Source organism: Oncorhynchus masou, unplaced genomic scaffold (genome assembly GCF_036934945.1).
Source record: "Oncorhynchus masou masou isolate Uvic2021 unplaced genomic scaffold, UVic_Omas_1.1 unplaced_scaffold_690, whole genome shotgun sequence".
NCBI classification, from domain to species: Eukaryota; Metazoa; Chordata; class Actinopteri; order Salmoniformes; family Salmonidae; genus Oncorhynchus; species Oncorhynchus masou.
Window position 1 is genome coordinate 269,103 of NW_027013354.1, and position 18,492 is coordinate 287,594.

General features: G+C 44.8%; 1 long non-coding RNA gene across 1 annotated transcript; it reads left to right on the plus strand.

Moving 5' to 3' along the window:
- Window positions 1-3,927: 3,927 nt before the first annotated feature.
- LOC135536973 (uncharacterized) lies at window positions 3,928-16,808 on the plus strand. Its single transcript, XR_010455098.1, has 4 exons — window positions 3,928-4,334; window positions 14,122-14,246; window positions 14,577-14,772; window positions 15,060-16,808. It is a non-coding gene; the product is annotated as an uncharacterized LOC135536973 (long non-coding RNA).
- Window positions 16,809-18,492: the final 1,684 nt, after the last annotated feature.

Sequence of the window (18,492 nt, forward strand, 5' to 3'; positions counted from 1 at the left end):
TAATTTGAGGGTATATTTTTCATTGGTATCAGGTGAACCATTTGGAAATGACACCACTTTTGTACATAGTCCCCTCATAACCTTTACGGGACCAGAAGTATTTGAACAAATTCCCTGGTATTAAAATAGTCCTAGTTTGATTTGGCCCCATAGTCCCGTGGACTTGTTTTGTAATGTTTCTTCTTTGAGGAATTCAGGAAGTCAGAGTAGATGTTGCACTGAGACTAGTGAAGCCAAAATATAGCTCTCTAAATTTAGTTTGGGTACCAGTCTGTTTCGCCGTCATTCCACTTCAAATCAAATCAAATGTTATTTGTCACATAACATGGTTAGCAGATGTTAACGAGTGTCAGCTGAACAGACTGGCTTCTAGAGACAATGCAGTAATAACCAACAAGTAATCTAATAACCTTTAAAGGACTGTCTTATACACAGTGTAAGGCATGAGACTAGTGAAGCATAAGGATATAACCTTTAGTGAGGACAGTCAGCATAGGCAAGATGCAGTGATGGTAGTGAAGCCCAGTATATAACCTTTAGAGGAGTGTGTAAACAAAGTGGCATAGTTAAAGTGGCTAGTGATACATGTATGCAGTCTAGTGAAGTACAGTATAACGTATGCATATGAGATGAATCATGTCAACTAAACATTATATAAGGTAGCATTTTATGCTGAACTTCTGACATGGAGTACTTTAGAGGACTGTCAGCTGAACAGACTGGTACTGAGACTAGTGAAGCCCCGCCTATAACCTTTAGAGGACTGTCAACTAAACAGACTGGCACTGAGACTAGTGAACAGACTGGCCCCGCCTATAACCTTTAGAGGACTGTCAACTAAACAGACTGGCACTGAGACTAGTGAAGCCCCGCCTATAACCTTTAGAGGACTGTCAGCTGAACAGACTGGCACTGAGACTAGTGAAGCCCCGCCTATAACCTTTAGAGGACTGTCAGCTGAACAGACTGGCACTGAGACTAGTGAAGCCCCGCCTATAACCTTTAGAGGACTGTCAGCTGAACAGACTGGCACTGAGACTAGTGAAGCCCCGCCTATAACCTTTAGAGGACTGTCAGCTGAACAGACTGGCACTGAGACTAGTGAAGCCCCGCCTATAACCTTTAGAGGACTGTCAGCTAAACAGACTGGCACTGAGACTAGTGAAGCCCCGCCTATAACCTTTAGAGGACTGTCAGCTGAACAGACTGGCACTGAGACTAGTGAAGCCCCGCCTATAACCTTTAGAGGACTGTCAGCTGAACAGACTGGCACTGAGACTAGTGAAGCCCCGCCTATAACCTTTAGAGGACTGTCAGCTGAACAGACTGGCACTGAGACTAGTGAAGCCCCGCCTATAACCTTTAGAGGACTGTCAACTAAACAGACTGGCACTGAGACTAGTGAAGCCCCGCCTATAACCTTTAGAGGACTGTCAACTGAACAGACTGGCACTGAGACTAGTGAAGCCCCGCCTATAACCTTTAGAGGACTGTCAGCTGAACAGACTGGCACTGAGACTAGTGAAGCCCCGCCTACAACCTTTAGAGGACTGTCAGCTGAACAGACTGGTACTGAGACTAGTGAAGCCCCGCCTATAACCTTTAGAGGACTGTCAGCTGAACAGACTGGCACTGAGACTAGTGAAGCCCCGCCTATAACCTTTAGAGGACTGTCAGCTAAACAGACTGGCACTGAGACTAGTGAAGCCCCCGCCTATAACCTTTAGAGGACTGTCAGCTGAACAGACTGGCACTGAGACTAGTGAAGCCCCGCCTATAACCTTTAAAAGACACAAGACTGGCACTCCCTAAATAACTACAGGACAGTGAGGTTTGTTCAGCTCATTCTTACCATAACTATTAGTCTGTGGACTGTCAGCTGAACAGACTGGTTTCAGCTGAGACTAGTGAAGTGTGACTGTAACCTGTTGTGAGGACTGTCAGCTAAACAGACTGGCACTGAGACTAGTGAAGCCCCGCCTATAACCTTTAGAGGACTGTGTGTGTGACTGGCACTGAGACTTCACCATACCTTGTGTTGTACCACCACCTTACTGGCTGAAAGACACAAGACGTCACTCCCTAAATAACTTACAGTGTCAGCCTGGGTTTGTTCATTGTGTCAGCCTTACCATAACTATTAGTCAGCCTGGGTATGCTGACTTGCATTGTTTCAGCTGTGGACTTGCATGTGTGATTGCCTGTGTTGTGTGTGTGTGTCTGTGTGTGTGGACTTGCATTGTGTGTGGGTGTGTGTGTGCATTGCGTGTGGGTGTGTGACTTCTCCGTCACCTTGTGTTGGACTTGCATTGTGTCAGCCTGAATGGACTTGCATTGTGTCAGCCTGGGTTGGACTTGCATTGTCAGCCTGGGTTGGACTTGCATTGTATTAGCCTGGGTTGGACTTGCATTGTATTAGCCTGGGTTGGACTTGCATTGTGTCAGCCTGGGTTGGACTTGCATTGTGTCAGCCTGGGTTGGACATTGTATTGCGTCAGCCTGGGTTGGACTTGCATTGTGTCAGCCTGGGTTGGACTTGCATTACGTCAGCCTGGGTTAGACTTGCATTGTGTCAGCCTGGGTTGGACTTGCATTGTGTCAGCCTGGGTTGGACTTGCATTGTATTAGCCTGGGTTGGACTTGCATTGTATTAGCCTGGGTTGGACTTGCATTGTATTAGCCTGGGTTGGACTTGCATTGTGTCAGCCTGGGTTGGACTTGCATTGTGTCAGCCTGGGTTGGACTTGCATTGTGTCAGCCTGGGTTGGACTTGCATTGTGTCAGCCTGGGTTGGACTTGCATTGTGTCAGCCTGGGTTGGACTTGCATTGTATTAGCCTGGGTTGGACTTGCATTGTATTCAGCCTGGGTTAGACTTGCATTGTGTCAGCCTGGGTTGGACTTGCATTGTGTTAGCCTGGGTTGGACTTGCATTGTGTCAGCCTGGGTTGGACTTGCATTGTGTCAGCCTGGGTTGGACTTGCATTACGTCAGCCTGGGTTGGACTTGCATTGTGTCAGCCTGGGTTGGACTTGCATTGTGTCAGCCTGGGTTGGACTTGCATTGTGTCAGCCTGGGTTGGACTTGCATTGTGTCAGCCTGGGTTGGACTTGCATTGTGTCAGCCTGGGTTGGACTTGCATTGTGTCAGCCTGGGTTGGACTTGCATTGTATTAGCCTGGGTTGGACTTGCATTGTGTTAGCCTGGGTTGGACTTGCATTGTATCAGCCTGGGTTGGACTTGCATTGTGTCAGCCTGGGTTGGACTTGCATTGTATTAGCCTGGGTTAGACTTGCATTGTGTCAGCCTGGGTTGGACTTGCATTGTGTCAGCCTGGGTTGGACTTGCATAGGTTTAACGGAGGCAGTGGCACACATTTTACAGGGGCTGACTTCATATCTAAGGCCTCACTTCAGTCCCCCTTTTAAACCAATGACAACTGTGTCAAGGCTTTTCGGTTGCCGACGCAGAGGCTTCAAAAGCGTTATATAACTGCTTCTCAAATCGCCTATACGTGTGTGTTATCCTCTATAAATGGTGTGTAAACATAGCACTGTATGTCACATCTGGCAATTCAACCTGTAAATAGTACATATGTCACCCTTCATACACCATTTATAGAGGTTCGCAAGCGCTTATAGATGATTTGTGAAATATTTTTTGTTTGTTTGTTGTTGCCCTTATGAAGCCTCTCACTCTAGACCCGGCTGTAAACACACCTGATTCAAGTCTTGTTTCGGAGATGATGATTGGTTGATTCAGTCCTGACGAGCCTGGCTGCGCTTGGCAGCTGACGATGCTGATGTTACAGTGCTTATGGTAGACACACCTGGTGCGGCAGGTTAGGCTAGAGGTTAGAGCTTTGGACTAGTAACCGAGGTTGCAAGTTCAAATCCCGAGCTAACAAGGTACAAATCTGCTGTTCTGCCCCTGAACAGGCAGTTAACCCTCTGTTCCAAGACCAGTTAACCCACTGTTCCTAGACCAGTTAACCCTCTGTTCCTAGACCAGTTAACACTCTGTTCCTAGACCAGTTAACACTCTGTGCCTAGACCAGTTAACCCTCTGTTCCTAGACCAGTTAACCCTCAGTTCCTAGACCAGTTAACCCTCAGTTCCTAGACCAGTTAACCCTCAGTTCCTAGACCAGTTAACCCTCTGTTCCGAGGCCGTCATTGAAAATAAGCATTTGTTTACGTCCCTGTTCTTAACTGACTTGCCTAGTAAAATAAAGGTAAAAATAAATGGTAGACACACCTAACCTCTGACCCCTCTCACAGAAAGCAGAGGAAAATGAGCGTAAATGGAAAAGAACCTCCACCCTACAACACACCAGGTACGTCAACATTCTGTTGTTTGCTGTGACATGCGGACAATAGCTACATACTAAGCTGTAGCTATACTGTGGGTTACCCATTTACTGTACCCAGGTTTGTTACTCTACTGTACCTGTGTATCATATAGGTTACGTCCCAGGTTGTTACTGTACCTGTGTAAATATTCTGGTGTTTGCTGTCCCAGGTTGAAACTATACTGTACCTGTGTATCATATAGGTTACGTCCCAGGTTGTTACTACTGTACTGTACCTGTGTATCATATAGGATTCGTCCCAGGTTGTTACTATACTGTACCTGTGTATCATATAGGTTACGTCCCAGGTTGTTACTGTACCTGTGTATCATATAGGTTACGTCCCAGGTTGTTACTGTACCTGTGTATCATATAGGTTACGTCCCAGGTTGTTACTATACTGTAGCTGTGTATCATATAGGTTACGTCCCAGGTTGTTACTGTACCTGTGTATCATATAGGTTACGTCCCAGGTTGGTACCTGTGTATCATATAGGTTACGTACCCAGGTTGTTACTATACTGTACCTGTGTATCATATAGGTTACGTCCCAGGTTGTTACTGTACCTGTGTATCATATAGGTTACGTCCCAGGTTGTTACTATACTGTACCTGTGTATCATATAGGTTACGTCCCAGGTTGTTACTGTACCTGTGTATCATATAGGGTTACGTCCCAGGTTGTTACTATACTGTACCTGTGTATCATATAGGTTACGTCCCAGGTTGTTACTATACTGTACCTGTGTATCATATAGGTTCCCAGGTTGTTCCCAGTTACGTCCCAGGCTGTTGTTACTGTTGTTATCTAGGTTACGTCCCAGGTTGTTACTCTACTGTACCTGTGTATCATATAGGTTACGTCCCAGGTTGTTACTATACTGTACCTGTGTATCATATAGGTTACGTCCCAGGTTGTTACTATACTGTACCTGTGTATCATATAGGTTACGTCCCAGGTTGTTACTATACCTGTGTATCAGGTTACGTCCCAGGTTGTTACTTACTGTACCTGTGTATCATATAGGTTACGTCCCAGGTTGTTACTGTACCTGTGTATCATATAGGTTACGTCCCAGGTTGTTACTATACCTGTGTATCATCATAGGTTACGTCCCAGGTTGTTACTGTACCTGTGTATCATATAGGTTACGTCCCCAGGTTGTTACTGTACCTGTGTATCATATATAGGTTGTTACTTACTGTTACGTCCCAGGTTGTTACTGTACCTGTGTATCATATAGGTTACGTCCCAGGTTGTTACTGTACCTGTGTATCATATAGGTTACGTCCCAGGTTGTTACTGTACCTGTGTATCATATGGTTACTATACTGTACCTGTGTATCATAGGTTACGCCCCAGGTTGTTACTGTACCTGTGTATCATTGTTACTCCCAGGTTGTTACTGTACCTGTGTATCATATAGGTTACGTCCCAGGTTGTTACTATACTGTACCTGTGTATCATATAGGTTACGTCCCAGGTTGTTACTGTACCTGTGTATCATATAGGTTACGTCCCAGGTTGTTACTGTACCTGTGTATCATATAGGTTACGTCCCAGGTTGTTACTATACTGTACCTTTGTATCATATAGGTTACGTCCCAGGTTGTTACTATACGTCCCTGTGTTACTATACTGTACCTGTGTATCATATAGGCTCCCAGGTTGTTACTGTACCTGTGTATCATACCGCCCCAGGTTACGTCCCAGGTTGTTACTATACTGTACCTGTGTATCATATAGGTTACGTCCCAGGTTGTTACTGTACCTGTGTATCATATAGGTTGCGTCCCAGGTTGTTACTGTACCTGTGTATCATATAGGTTACTGTCCCAGGTTGTTACTATACTGTACCTGTGTATCAGGTTACGTAGGTTACCGTCCCAGGTTGTTACTGTACCTGTGTATCATATAGGTTACGTCCCAGGTTGTCCCAGGTTGTTACTATACTGTACCTGTGTATCATATAGGTTACGTCCCAGGTTGTTACTGTACCTGTGTATCATATAGGTTACGTCCCCAGGTTGTTACTATACCTGTGTATCATATAGGTTACGTCCCAGGTTGTTACTGTACCTGTGTATCATATAGGTTACGTCCCAGGTTGTTACTGTACCTGTGTATCATGTAGGTTATCAGGTTGTTACTGTACCTGGTATCATATACGTCCCAGGTTGTTACTATACTGTACAGGTATCATATAGGTCCCAGGTTGTTACTGTACCTGTGTATCATATAGGTTACGTCCCAGGTTGTTACTATACTGTACCTGTGTATCATATAGGTTACGTCCCAGGTTGTTACCTGTGTATCCTGTTGTATACTGTACCTGTGTATCATATAGGTTACGTCCCAGGTTGTTACTATACCTGTGTATCTGTACCTGTGTATCATATGTGGTTACGTCCCAGGTTGTTACCCTGTGTATCATATAGGTTACGTCCCAGGTTGTTACTGTACCTGTGTATCATATAGGTTACGTCCCAGGTTGTGTACTATACTGTACCTGTGTATCATATAGGTTACGTCCCAGGTTGTTACTATACTGTACCTGTGTATCATATAGGTTACGTCCCAGGTTGTTACTTACTGTACCTGTGTATCATATAGGTTACGTCCCAGGTTGTTACTGTACCTGTGTATCATATAGGTTACGTCCCAGGTTGTTACTTACCTATCATATAGGTTACGTCCCAGGTTGTTACTGTACCCTGTGTATCATATAGGTTGTTACAGGTTGTCCCCAGGTATCATTGTTACTCCCATACTGTACCTGTGTATCATATAGGTTACGTCCCAGGTTGTTACTGTACCTGTGTATCTGTGTATATAGGTTACGTCCCAGGTTGTTACTATACTGTACCTGTGTATCATATACCCAGGTTGTTACTATACTGTACCTGTGTTACGTCCCAGGTTGTATACTGTACCTGTGTATCATATAGGTTACGTCCCAGGTTGTTACTATACTGTACCTGTGTTGTTACTATACAGGTTGTTACTGTACCTGTGTATCATATAGGTTACGTCCCAGGTTGTTACTGTACCTGTGTATCATATAGGTTTGGCCCCAGGTTACTCATATAGGTTAATGGCCCCAGGTTGTTACTGTACCTGTGTATCCTGTTGTTATCATATAGGTTACGTCCCAGGTTGTTACTGTACCTGTGTATCATATAGGTTACGTCCCAGGTTGTTACTATACTGTACCTGTGTATCATATAGGTTACGTCCCAGGTTGTTACTACTGTAGCTGTGTATCATATAGGTTATGTCCCAGGTTGTTACTGTACCTGTGTATCATATAGGTTACGTCCCAGGTTGTTACTGTATCCGCCCCAGGTTGTACTGTCTGTGTATCATAGGTTACGTCCCAGGTTGTTACTGTACCTGTGTATCATATAGGTTACGTCCCAGGTTGTTACTGTACCTGTGTATCATATAGGTTACGTCCCAGGTTGTTACTGTACCTGTGTATCATATAGGTTACGTCCCAGGTTGTTACTGTACCTGTGTATCATATAGGTTACGTCCCAGGTTGTTACTGTACCTGTGTATCATATAGGTTACGTCCCAGGTTGTTACTGTACCTGTGTATCATATAGGTTACGTCCCATATCATATAGGATACGTCCCAGGTTGTTACTGTACCTGTGTATCATATAGGTTACGTCCCAGGTTGTTACTAGGTTGTTACTGTACCTGTGTATCATATAGGTTACGTCCCAGGTTGTTACTATACTGTACTGTACCTGTGTATCTGTGTATATAGGTTACGTCCCAGGTTGTTACTGTACCTGTGTATCATATAGGTTACGTCCCAGGTTGTTACTAGGTTGTTACTGTACCTGTGTATCATATAGGTTACGTCCCAGGTTGTTACTGTGTATCCTCCCAGGTTGTTATCATCATAGGTTACGTCCCAGGTTGTTACTGTACCTGTGTATCATATAGGTTACGTCCCAGGTTGTTACTGTACCTGTGTATCATATAGGTTACGTCCCAGGTTGTTACTATACTGTACCTGTGTATCATATAGGTTACGTCCCAGGTTGTTACTGTACCTGTGTATCATATGGGTTACGTCCCAGGTTGTTACTCCCAGGTTGTTACTGTACCTGTGTATCATATAGGTTACGTCCCAGGTTGTTACTTACTGTACCTGTGTATCATATAGGTTACGTCCCAGGTTGTTACTATACTGTACCTGTGTATCATATAGCTACGTCCCAGGTTGTTACAGGTTGTTACTAGGTTACGTCCCAGGTTGTTACTATACTGTACCTGTGTATCATATAGGTTACGTCCCAGGTTGTTACTGTAGCTGTGTATCATATAGGTTACGTCCCAGGTTGTTACTATACTGTACCTGTGTATCATATAGGTTACGTCCCAGGTTGTTACTCTACTGTACCTGTGTATCATATAGGTTACGTCCCAGGTTGTTACTATACTGTACCTGTGTATCATATAGGTTACGTCCCAGGTTGTTACTATACCTGTGTATCATATAGGTTACGTCCCAGGTTGTTACTGTAGCTGTGTATCATATAGGTTACGTCCCAGGTTGTTACTATAATGTACCTGTGTATCATATAGGTTACGTCCCAGGTTGTTACTATACTGTACCTGTGTATCATATAGGTTACGTCCCAGGTTGTTACTGTACCTGTGTATCATATAGGTTACGTCCCAGGTTGTATACTGTACCTGTGTATCATATAGGTTACGTCCCAGGTTGTTACTGTACCTGTGTATCATATAGGTTACGTCCCAGGTTGATACTATACTGTACCTGTGTATCATATAGGTTACGTCCCAGGTTGTTACTGTACCTGTGTATCATATAGGTTACGTCCCAGGTTGTTACTCTACTGTACCTGTGTATCATATAGGTTACGTCCCAGGTTGTTACTGTACCTGTGTATCATATAGGTTACGTCCCAGGTTGTTACTGTACCTGTTACTATAGGTTACGTCCCAGGTTGTTACCTGTGTATCATATAGGTTACGTCCCAGGTTGTTACTGTACCTGTGTATCATATAGGTTACGTCCCAGGTTGTTACTGTACCTGTGTATCATATAGGTTACGTCCCAGGTTGTTACTGTACCTGTGTATCATATAGGTTACGTCCCAGGTTGTTACTTACTGTGTATCATAGGTTACGTCCCAGGTTGTTACTGTACCTGTGTATCATATAGGTTACGTCCCAGGTTGTTACTTACTGTACCTGTGTATCATATAGGTTACGTCCCAGGTTGTTACTGTAGGTTACGTCCCAGGTTGTTACCTGTGTATCATATAGGTTACGTCCCAGGTTGTTACTGTACCTGTCCCAGGTTGTTACTACCTGTGTATCATATATACGTCCCAGGTTGTACTGTAGCTGTGTATCATATAGGTTACGTCCCAGGTTGTTACTGTACCTGTGTATCATATAGGTTACGTCCCAGGTTGTTACTGTACCTGTGTATCATATAGGTTACGTCCCAGGTTGTTACTACCTGTGTATCATGTACGTCCCTGTGTATCATATAGGTTACGTCCCAGGTTGTTACTGTACCTGTGTATCATATAGGTTACGTACCAGGTTGTTACTGTACCTGTGTATCATATAGGTTACGTCCCAGGTTGTTACTGTACCTGTGTATCATATAGGTTACGTCCCAGGTTGTTACTATGCTGTACCTGTGTATCATATAGGTTACGTCCCAGGTTGTTACTGTACCTGTGTATCATATAGGTTACGTCCCAGGTTGTTACGTCCCAGGTTGTTATACCTGTGTATCATATAGGTTACGTCCCAGGTTGTTACTGTACCTGTGTATCATATAGGTTACGTCCCAGGTTGTTACTGTACCTGTGTATCATATAGGTTACGTCCCAGGTTGTTACTGTACCTGTGTATCATATAGGTTACGTCCCAGGTTGTTACTGTACCTGTGTATCATATAGGTTACGTCCCAGGTTGTTACTGTACCTGTGTATCATATAGGTTACGTCCCAGGTTGTTACTGTACCTGTGTATCATATAGGTTACGTCCCAGGTTGTTACTGTACCTGTGTATCATATAGGTTACGTCCCAGGTTGTTACTGTACCTGTGTATCATATAGGTTACGTCCCAGGTTGTTACTACTAGCTGTGTATCATATAGGTTACGTCCCCAGGTTGTTACTGTACCTGTGTATCCGTCCCAGGTTGTTATCTATACGTCCCAGGTTGTTACTGTACCTGTGTATCATATAGGTTACGTCCCAGGTTGTTACTGTATACGCCCCTGTTGTAGGTTACGCCCCAGGTTCATATAGGTTACGTCCCAGGTTGTTACTATACTGTACCTGTGTATCATATAGGTTACGCCCCAGGTTGTTACTGTACCTGTGTATCATATAGGATACGTCCCAGGTTGTTACTGTACCTGTGTATCATATAGGTTACGTCCCAGGTTGTTACTGTACCTGTGTATCATATAGGTTACGTCCCAGGTTGTTACTGTACCTGTGTATCATATAGGTTACGTCCCAGGTTGTTACTGTAGCTGTGTATCATATAGGATACGTCCCAGGTTGTTACTGTACCTGTGTATCATATAGGTTACGTCCCAGGTTGTTACTATACTGTACCTGTGTATCATATAGGTTACGTCCCAGGTTGTTACTGTACCTGTGTATCATATAGGTTACGTCCCAGGTTGTTACTGTACCTGTGTATCATATAGGTTACGTCCCAGGTTGTTACTATACTGTACCTGTGTATCATATAGGTTACGTCCCAGGTTGTTACTGTACCTGTGTATCATATAGGATACGTCCCAGGTTGTTACTTAGCTGTGTACATATAGGTTATGTCCCAGGTTGTGTATCATATAGGTTACGTCCCAGGTTGTTACTGTACCTGTGTATCATATAGGTTACGTCCCAGGTTGTTACTATACTGTACCTGTGTATCATATAGGTTACGTCCCAGGTTGTTACTATACCTGTGTATCATATAGGTTACGTCCCAGGTTGTTACTATACTGTACCTGTGTATCATATAGGTTACGTCCCAGGTTGTTACTGTACCTGTGTATCATATAGGTTACGTCCCAGGTTGTTACTATACTGTACCTGTGTATCATATAGGTTACGTCCCAGGTTGTTACTATACTGTACCTGTGTATCATATAGGTTACGTCCCAGGTTGTTACTATACTGTACCTGTGTATCATATAGGTTACGTCCCAGGTTGTTACTGTACCTGTGTATCATATAGGTTACGTCCCAGGTTGTTACTGTAGCTGTGTATCATATAGGTTACGTCCCAGGTTGTTACTATACTGTACCTGTGTATCATATAGGTTACGTCCCAGGTTGTTACTATACTGTACCTGTGTATCATATAGGTTACGTCCCAGGTTGTTACTGTACCTGTGTATCATATAGGTTACGTCCCAGGTTGTTACTGTACCTGTGTATCATATAGGTTACGTCCCAGGTTGATACTATACTGTACCTGTGTATCATATAGGTTACGTCCCAGGTTGCTACTGTACCTGTGTATCATCTAGGTTACGTCCCAGGTTGTTACTCTACTGTACCTGTGTATCATATAGGTTACGTCCCAGGTTGTTACTGTAGCTGTGTATCAAATAGGTTACGTCCCAGGTTGTTACTGTACCTGTGTATCATATAGGTTACGTCCCAGGTTGTTACTGTACCTGTGTATCATATAGGTTACGTCCCAGGTTGTTACTGTACCTGTGTATCATATAGGTTACGTCCCAGGTTGTTACTGTAGCTGTGTATCATATAGGTTACGTCCCAGGTTGTTACTGTACCTGTGTATCATATAGGTTACGTCCCAGGTTGTTACTGTAGCTGTGTATCATATAGGTTACGTCCCAGGTTGTTACTGTACCTGTGTATCATATAGGTTACGTCCCAGGTTGTTACTATACTGTACCTGTGTATCATATAGGTTACGTCCCAGGTTGTTACTGTACCTGTGTATCATATAGGTTACGTCCCAGGTTGTTACTGTAGCTGTGTATCATATAGGTTACGTCCCAGGTTGTTACTGTACCTGTGTATCATATAGGTTACGTCCCAGGTTGTTACTGTACCTGTGTATCATATAGGTTACGTCCCAGGTTGTTACTGTAGCTGTGTATCATATAGGTTACGTCCCAGGTTGTTACTGTACCTGTGTATCATATAGGTTACGTCCCAGGTTGTTACTGTACCTGTGTATCATATAGGTTACGTCCCAGGTTGTTACTATACTGTAGCTGTGTATCATATAGGTTACGTCCCAGGTACCTGTGTATCATATAGGTTACGTCCCAGGTTGTTACCTGTGTATCATATAGGTTACGTCCCAGGTTGTTACTATACTGTACCTGTGTATCATATAGGTTACGTCCCAGGTTGTTACTGTAGCTGTATCATATAGGTTACGTCCCAGGTTGTTGTGTTACGTCCCAGGTTGTTACTGTACCTGTGTATCATATAGGTTACGTCCCAGGTTGTTACTGTAGCTGTGTATCATATAGGTTACGTCCCAGGTTGTTACTGTACCTGTGTATCATATAGGTTACGTCCCAGGTTGTTACTGTACCTGTGTATCATATAGGTTACGTCCCAGGTTGTTACTGTACCTGTGTATCATATAGGTTACGTCCCAGGTTGTTACTGTACCTGTGTATCATATAGGTTACGTCCCAGGTTGTTACTGTACCTGTGTATCATATAGGTTACGTCCCAGGTTGTTACTATACTGTACCTGTGTATCATATAGGTTACGTCCCAGGTTGTTACTGTACCTGTGTATCATATAGGTTACGTCCCAGGTTGTTACTGTACCTGTGTATCATATAGGTTACGTCCCAGGTTGTTACTATACTGTACCTGTGTATCATATAGGTTACGTCCCAGGTTGTTACTGTACCTGTGTATCATATAGGTTACGTCCCAGGTTGATACTATACTGTACCTGTGTATCATATAGGTTACGTCCCAGGTTGCTACTGTACCTGTGTATCATCTAGGTTACGTCCCAGGTTGTTACTCTACTGTACCTGTGTATCATATAGGTTACGTCCCAGGTTGTTACTGTAGCTGTGTATCAAATAGGTTACGTCCCAGGTTGTTACTGTACCTGTGTATCATATAGGTTACGTCCCAGGTTGTTACTGTACCTGTGTATCATATAGGTTACGTCCCAGGTTGTTACTCTACTGTACCTGTGTATCATATAGGTTACGTCCCATGTTGTTACTGTACCTGTGTATCATATAGGTTACGTCCCAGGTTGTTACTCTACTGTACCTGTGTATCATATAGGTTACGTCCCAGGTTGCTACTGTACCTGTGTATCATATAGGTTACGTCCCAGGTTGTTACTCTACTGTAGCTGTGTATCATATAGGTTACGTCCCAGGTTGTTACTATACTGTAGCTGTGTATCATAAGTGCCAGGTGTTACTTGCTATAGATTGTACTCAGTCTATTTTACATATTGGAGCTATCTAATCAACCTCTCCTCTTTCTCTATCTCTCCATCAAACCCTCCCCCGCAATTCTCTCCTTCTACCCCTCCCTCCCTCCCTCCACCTCTCTCTCCTCCCCCCCTCCCTCCCTCTCTCTCCCCCTCCCTCTCTCCTCCCCCTCCCTCCCCCCCCTCCCTCTCCCTCCCTCTCCCTCCCTCTCCCTCCCTCCCCCTCCCTCCCTCCCTCCCCTCTCTCCTCCCCTCCCTCCCTCCCTCCCTCCCCCTCTCTCTTCCAGTTGAAGGACAAGGTGATAGTGGGGTGAAGGTATATCATGTCCATACCCCCTTCAACCCCGCCTTCCTCCACCATCCCCCTCCAATAACTACTCTGTGTTTCAGTCTCAGTCTCAGGGAAAGCCAGGTAAGCACTTCCTGTCCTAAGCCTCATTCATACTGTCCGCAAGCACACAACACCAGAACTGCAGCCACACCAGCTAGCTCGTCTAGCTAGCTAAAATGAAATCTCATTTGGTTGAAGAATTGTTCTGACTTCAAAAGAAACTTGAACGCAATCATGGCGTATTTATAACTGGTAAATTCCCAGGTTCCAAGGGAGCTAATTTTGAAGGCAGCAGAAGTATCTCTCTCTCGTCTCTACCCATTATACCATCTTTGTCTCCCTTGTTCCCCTCTATACCAGCAGTGTTGGAGCCAGACAAAATATAACTTGTCCTCTTCTCTCTTCCCCTAGTGTACACCAGTGGAGGTGGTGGTATTGGAGGAGGTGGTGAAACTCCTACTCAGAAGTTTGTGAGTTATGACACAGAACTGGGCCGTTCAGAGGGCATGACCACCTGCACTTCCTGTCAACAACAGGTGATGACGAACGTGACCTATAAAGTCGGAGCCTACGCCTGGCTCATGTGCATCCTCTTCATCCTCTGTGGGTGAGTGAAGAAGAGGAGGGTGGGGGGATAGGGGAACAGAGGGACCCATAAAGTGGTCTTCATCCTCTGTGGGTGAGTGAGGGGGGGAGTAAGTGGTCTTCATCCTCTGAGGGTGAGTAAGGGAGGAGTTATAGAATGTCTTGATACTTTTGAGGGGAATTAGACATGTCTAAAATCAACTGAACACCATGTCTCTCTCCCACCCTTCTCCCCATCAATCTCCCACCCCTCTCTCCCCCACCACTTCCACTCTCCCCATCTCCTCCTATCCCCCCTCTCTCTCCCAGGTTGGTAGTGGGCTGCTGTCTGATCCCGTTCTTCATGAAACACTTTAAGGATGCGTACCACTCCTGTCCTCGTTGCAACCGCATTATCCACGTGGACAAGCCACGCTGCTGCTGACCGCCATACCACCACCCACCACTAGGAGAGCTGTTGCTGACTGCCATACCACCACCCACCACTAGGAGAGCTGCTGCTGACCGCCATACCACCACCCACCACTAGGAGAGCTGTTGCTGACTGTCATACCACCACCCACCACTAGGAGAGCTGTTGCTGACCGCCCTACCACCACCCACCACTAGGAGAGCTGCTGCTGACTGCCACAACATCGCCCAACACTAGGGGAGCTGTTGCTGACTGCCATACCACCACCCACCACTAGGAGAGCTGCTGCTGACTGCCACACCATCGCCGACCACTAGGGGGAGCTGGTGCTGTGGCCAATATGCTTTACTACCAGCAGGGGAGCTGTGGCTCTACTCTCAGTCTGACCACTGGCCACTCTCTCGGTCTGGATTCCATTAGAAGAGCACCAGTACAGTGAAATGCCTTTCTCACAGAAAACATGCTCCCTTTCCCTCATGCACCCACAGCTCGGTGTAGGAATTTGAGAGTGGTTATATTTATCCAGCCCCATCCCTCGGCTGTTTACCAATGCAGTGGCAGGGCCAAGGTGACAGTTTTGGTAGTTCTTTGAATTGCAGATTGTCCTTTTAAATTTCGGGCTTCAATACGGCTCTTATCTACACTCTTTCAGAACAGCGAGGGAGAGGAAAAGGGGGGGATGTTTTCAGAATGGAATCCAGCCCAAGGGAGAGACCCCCTAGCAGCAGCCCCACAGAAACCTACAGGATTACACAGTCGTAGGATGAATCCCAAAATGGCACCCTACTCCCTATATAGTGCACTACGTTCGAGAGGGAGCTAGTACAAAAGTAGTCCACTACATAGGGTATAGGGTACAATTTGGGACGCACTTTAGTTTAAATGCTGACCGAACTTACTGTACCAGAGGGTTGTAAATAGTATGAATCTGTGACCTATTTTTTGTAATATAAAAATTAAAACAAGCTAGCAGATGAAGACGTGGTAGAGCTCAACCTGGGCCTTGTTCGCAAAGGGAGCAGGGTTGCACAGTTCTAGTAACCGACCCAGGTTTTCCACAAACCCCAGGTTGGAATATTGGCATATGAGAAGGGAAGAGGGTAGCCTGGGTACCAGTCTGTTAAGATATCATTCCACTCTTTGTCTTGGCAAACGTGGCTTGACAAAGAGTGGAATGTTAACACACAAACAGACTGGATTTCTCCAGGCTAGGAAGAGGCAGAACATATGGGAATACGCCAACCGGGACGTCTGATTGGTTCCCGGACTATTGCAACCCCTTGAGTAGCCTTACACAGAACCTTCAGATAGAAATGTGTTGTGTAGAACAGACATGATTCCCTGGTAAATGTATATCTATATTCTCTTGAGTAACCTTACACACATTTCTATCTGAAGGTTGTGTATATCTGTCGGTTGGTCAACCCAGGGCCTTAATCAAGGGAATATAGATAGTAACGTATACATTTACCAGGGAATCATCTCTGTTCTACACAACACATTTCTATCTATATTCCCTTGAATAAGGCCCTTGGTTGACCATCCGACAGACATCGAGCCCAATAATCAGATAATTATCATTATAGCTATGATTCCTACAGATCGGGCGTCATTTAGTGCTCTCCCCAGGTCTCCCCCCCTCCCCCTTTCAGAAAGCTGTTATGTACATAAAGGACTGAACTGGGTGTTTCACCTTATTTTAGAATAAACCAAATATGATTTTATTGAGAAAACTCATCATTCTAACTGTCAACTACAATGACGTGCAACAACACCACACAGCTGACCTGATGTTGTGTTATATTGTGTAACACCACCACACAGCTGACCTGTTATATTGTGTAACACCACCACACAGCTGACCTGTTATATTGTGTAACACCACCACACAGCTGACCTGACCTGTTATATTGTGTAACACCACCACACAGCTGACCGAGAAATGGACTACTGTTATATTGTACATAGATTATATGCCTCTAATAAAATATATTATCACTTTTGTTGTGGTTTGGTTGTTGCATTAGACAGGGAGATGAGAGTAAATGAGAGGTGGTTCTAAACCGACTCACAGGTCAAAATAAACAAGTTGCTTTTTTATTTATTTTTATTTAACCTTTATTTAACGAGGCAAGTCAGTTAAGAACAAATTCTTATTTTCAATGACAGCCTAGGAACAGTGGGTTAACTGCCTGTTCAGGTTTGCACCTTGTCAGCTCGGGGGTTTGAACTTGCAACCTTCCGGTTACTAGTCCAACGCTCTAACCACTAGGCTACCCTGCCACCTCTACACTCTAACCACTAGGCTACCCTGCCACCTCTACGCTCTAACCACTAGGCTACCCTGCCACCTCTACACTCTAACCACTAGGCTACCCTGCCACCTCTACGCTCTAACCACTAGGCTACCCTGCCGCGAAAGACAAAAAAAGGTTTATCACTTCCTGTGCCTTCAGAAAGTATTCAGACCGCTTGACTTCTTCCACATTTTGTTACACTACAGCCTTATTAACATTTATTAAATCGTCCCCCCCATTGCAATCTACACACAAAACCCCATGACAACAACAAATACGGAAATATCACTTTTAAATAAGTATTCAGACCCTTCACTCAGTACTTTGTTGAAGCACCTTTGACAGTGATTACAGCCTCTAGTCTTCTTGGGAATGACACTACAAGCTTGGCACACCTGTATTTGGGGAGTTTCTCCCATTCTTCTCTGCAGATCCTCTCAAACTCTGTCAGGTTGGATGGAGGGCGTTGCTTCGCTGCAGGGCTATTTTCAGGTCCCTCCAGAGATGTTCGATTTGGTTCAAGTCCGTGCTCTGGCTGGGTCACTCAAGGACATTCAGAGAGACTTGTCCCGAAGCCGTCTTGGCTGTGTGCTTAGGGGCATGGTCCTGTTGGAAGGTGAACCTTCGTCCCAGTCTGAGGTCCTGAGTGTCCTGGAGCAGGTTTTCATCATGGATCTGTTTACTTTTCTCCGTTCATCTTTCCCTCGATCCTGACTAGTCTCCCAGTCTTTGCCGCTGAAAAACATCCCCTAAGCATGATGCTTCACCATAGGGATGGTGCCAGGTTCCCTCCAGATGTGATGCTTGGCATTTAAGCCAAAGAGTTCAATCTTGGTTTCATCAGACCAGAGAATCTTGTTTCTCAAGGTCATAGTCTTTAGGTGCCTTTTGGCAAACTCTAGCGGGCTGTCTAACTTTCACTGAGGAGTGGCTTCTGTCTGGCTACTCTACACTAAAAGCCTGATTAGTGGTGCAGAGATGGTTGTCCTTCTGGAAGGTTCTCCAATCTCCACAGAGGAACTCTGGAGCTCTG